Here is a 4,309-nt window from a genome sequence, read left to right as displayed (position 1 = left end):
AAGGTGCAGGGAAATGGCACGTGGGGCACGCAGCCCTGTGGCTGTGGGACTGAGTTGAAGTTTGGGTCTCACCTCCAGCACCTCCGCCCCTCCCACAGCCTCTTCTGCCTCCCACTGCTGCCATCCGCTATCTTGCCCCTTGGACCTTTCCCGATCTTCCAGCTTGTTGTAATCCGTAGGAAGTCTCCCACTGGGAGAACATGCTGCTCCAGAGACGTCAGAGCCACGGAGGGCAGGCAGGGAGGAAGAGGCAGTGCGGGCAGCAAAATAACTTCCATCTCCATGGAAAAAACCTGGAGGTGAAAATGTCCTTCTGATCTTTGTGGCACCGTTGGTCGTCAAGGGAAGCCCCAGCTCCCTGGCCCTGGCTCACCCTGTAGCAGTCCTGGCCTAAGTTATCCTGGGCTTTGTCTTCGGTCTAAAAAGAGAAAAAGGTGCCTCCAGAAGGTGATTGATGTCCTCCTAACCTCCGAATGACTCGCTAGAAGTGCCCTTCTCCCTCCATTGACCACAGAAGGGGCTTCAGTCAACTGGGCTCTTCATTAAACACCAAAGTGACACATCCAAAGCCAAATGCCCAAATCCAGACCCTCCATCCATGCTCTGCCCATCCTGGTGGCACGATGCCCAACACGACAGTGTCTTCTCTTTGAAGGAGCCTTCTAGTCTAAGAGCAAATAAACCCAGTGCTGCTGTGATTCATACTCCTTGGAGCAGAGCTTCCCACAGCTTGACAGAAGAGACACGTGCACAGGACAGGGGATTCAGCTGGAAAAGAAAATAGATTGAGTGACTCCATAAATCACAGATGAGTGGCTTCGGTACTGCCCCTAGATGGACCTGGCTGTCCCCAGCCTCTGCGAAGTGTAGAGAGGTCCAGCACTTTTATTTCAATGACAACTTGGTCTCTGAAATGAAAAATCAGATGGGAGGAAAGAGCGTCTCCTCCCCAGTGCCAGGTTCTTCAGTGGGGCAGCAAAATTTTGTTGTCCACCAGAAAAAAAAAAAAAAAATCTATTGAATTACTTGATTTTTTCTAAACCAAGCCAAAACCTGCTGAGATCTTCATGCAGGATACTTTCAAAATGTGCCAGCTTGACGAAAAAGCTTTAAGAGCAAACTACATCATTCAGCTTCATCCTTGGGACAGTGTTTCATCAAACCACGTTGCCTTGAGATAAAAAGTAATAACCAGCCCTGCAGCTGGGCAGCTTTAATACTTGTTCATGAACATGGGCTGCGTGCTGACCCATCCATTGCTCCATCAGCGGCTTCGCAAAGGTGGCCGGAGACCTAAAATCGCGGACCTTCCCCATGGGACCTTCCCCGTAAGAGCCCAGTCCCACATGCATGCAGATGCAGGGCGCACACGTAAATGCTTTCTGGGCTGAACCTGTCGTCATCAGCGGACCTCGACGGGAAACGTCCCTGCGTTTCTGCAGCAGCTTTCAGCGATCAGATAAAACTGTGGTTTTCACCGACACTTTTCGCCTACAGGTTTCCACGCTCTTGTTGAGAAACCCAACGCAGACATTTTCAGGAGTCAGCAGCCAAGTGTCTAAAAGCGGCTGGTGAAATGTTGCGGTTACGGTAAGCTGAAGGAAATTCTGGCTGCAGACCCACCTGACAACAGTAAAGTTTCATTTTGGCTGGAAAATCACTTTTTCTTGCAAAAATACACCCCCCTAACATTAAAGTTTTTAAGCAACTCCCACCAGTCGGCTGTGCTCAGGGTTGTACCAAGCCCGACACGGAGTCCCCAATCCTGGGTGCAGGGACAACAACCAAGCAACTCTGGGTGATGTCTTGAGGGTCATTACCAACAAATCCCACTATTTCCTCTCTGTGTGCAGGCAGGCAGCTGGCAAAGCCACGCCACACGTCCCACAGATAGAAAACAGCTGTGCCAATGCCTTCCTCCGCATCCCGGTGATGTCCTCTGCTGTCCTCCCTCCAGTTTGCCACGGCTCACAGAGCCACCGCGGAAGAAGACAGCCAGAGGCAGGCAGCAAAAAAACCCCTGGAAAAGTGGAGATAAATCCGGGATGGATTTATAGGATCCAGAGTGAGTTAAATCCAGGATGAGAAGAGACACACAGGACTTCTCACTCTTATGGGGTAAAGAAGGTGTTTTCCCCAGGGACCAGGAGGCAAGAAATGTTTTTGGCAGGGTCACTGGCACGTGGGGCTGAGTGTCATTGGGAAGGATCCTTGGGTGCCCCTCTGCCAGCCCACTGGTGTAGTCTATTAATGACAAGGTAATTCAGAAACCTGCAGAAAAAACAGCCACACAAACAACTGATGGCAGCTATAAACCAGGGAAAAGGAAATTATTGTTTGTTTTTTAAACCGTGTGGATTTTCCCCCTGGACCTTGCTGCTGAGACCTGTCACGGCAGCAAGGAGCAGGGCCGAGCCCTGCTCCACGTTCCTACCTTTTCATCAGCATTTTTAACCAGCCTCCGAACCCTGCAGGGACCCGGACACCAGAGCTGCAGAGAAAATGGGAGCTCTGATAGATGCTGGTGGATAAAATAAGTGAAGGCTTGGGGTATGAGCAGCCGCTCCCTCCCGAGAGCCTTGCGGGCAGGTAGGGCTGCGCTGCGGGGGGACAGCAGCTGGGTTGAGCCCAGCCCCGGGAGCTGATGGGATCTGACAAATCCTATGGCTCAGCAAAGCAGCTGCAGGCAGGAGAGTTCGGGTGGTGGCACCTTCCTCCCAAGGGGGAGGTGGCGGTGGTGTCCCCACTGAGCGTGGGCTGCTGGCCATGGCTGGGTCAATACCCAGCTGGAAAGGAGCTGGCAGGCTCCAGGGCTGCTCTTGGCCAGCACTTGCCAAGTCGTAGTGGAGACTTGTCCCTGCTCAGGGTGTCCCACCCACAGCGGCTGTGCCGCCAAATGTGTCCCAGGCCAGCCGTAGCCTGGGGAATCAAAGGATTGTACCTATGTCTGGTCTAGCTAGATCCCCCCAAGATCCAGGCTAGATCCTTACACCTACCCACCTCCCTGCTTCATGGGCCCCAGGAGGGTATGGACACCCACCAGGAGCAAGGGGATGGGACACAGGGGTCCCTCTGCTACTGCTGTCCCATCAGTGAGGCAGGTAAGTGCTGCCTGGGGACATCTGATGTCCACTGGTGGCACATTGTCCCCATATGCTGTAGGAGCAACACCACCTCCTCGGTGAGTGCTTGTGAGGCTCCTGTTCTTGGGGATCATCCCCCACACCGTGTCTCATCCCGATTTCTAATCATTAGAGCTCCGAAGCAGGAGGCTGATTAAGCTTTCCAGCTTGTTTGTTATCATTAAATATATCAACGCTGGATTTTCTTGACAGGCAATTACATGACTAAGCCCTTTGGAAGCTTGCTACCTTCTCAGCCCACATGACTTCTTCTTGCAGTCCCGTAGCCTGATTGTGTTTTGTGGGGAGCGACTTCCGTCTGCCAGCTCCGCGCTTCCCATTTGCATTGCATCAGCTCTTCCTCGGCACTGGAAGACGAGTGGGAGGGATGCTCCGACTTTCTAACGTCTCCCGAGCCGAGCCAGGCTGGAGCATGGCATCAAGACTGGCATATCCTTTACCTGCAGACAGAGCTATTTACTGGAATATATATATATATAGGAAAATGTATATTATTACTGGAAAAATACAGACTGTGTATAGAGGCAGAGTCGCAGGGCAGCAATGCTCAGACAGGAGCAAGGGGATGAGCGGTGACTTTGCAGACGGTGGGTCAGCCAGGTTTACCCAGTCCCCAACCCTGCTTCTCCTTTGCTTCCAGCTTTCCCAGACCTTATTTCTTCGGGTTTAAGTAGTCCAGTTCTCTCTTGTCCCTCACCCGGAGAGGTTGACAACGTGCTCCTGCTGCCAGCCGTCACGGTGGCCTCCCCGGGCCCTCCCCAGGGCACAGCTATCTGCATGCCGCACGTTCAAGATGTGTTTCCTGTTATGTTCCCAGTTAAGAAAAAAACAACCCAACAAATTGTCACGTTTAGAAGAACATCACCCCAGCTGCAGACTCACATGCTCAAATTTAGGAAATACCAGCATTACATTTGCCTGCACAACCTTAGTTCAGCCCCCTTAGGCACATGCTTTGCGATCCAGTCTTTAATTACAGCTTCAGAGACGAGGTTTTTCCCACGGCACCCGTGGCCCAGTTAGGGCTGGCTCTGTCCCGGGGCAGAGCAGTGGGGGAGATGTGGATGTGGGACCCCCGTGTCTCCTCCTGCCCAAGCTGGAAGGAGCATGCGACGTGAAGGACAGAGGTCTGATGCTTGAAATGCATTTGCATTTCTTCTCTCTCA

Source organism: Platalea leucorodia (assembly GCF_965183815.1).
Source record: "Platalea leucorodia genome assembly, chromosome: 18".
NCBI classification, from domain to species: Eukaryota; Metazoa; Chordata; class Aves; order Pelecaniformes; family Threskiornithidae; genus Platalea; species Platalea leucorodia.
This window is presented reverse-complemented; position numbering follows the sequence as displayed.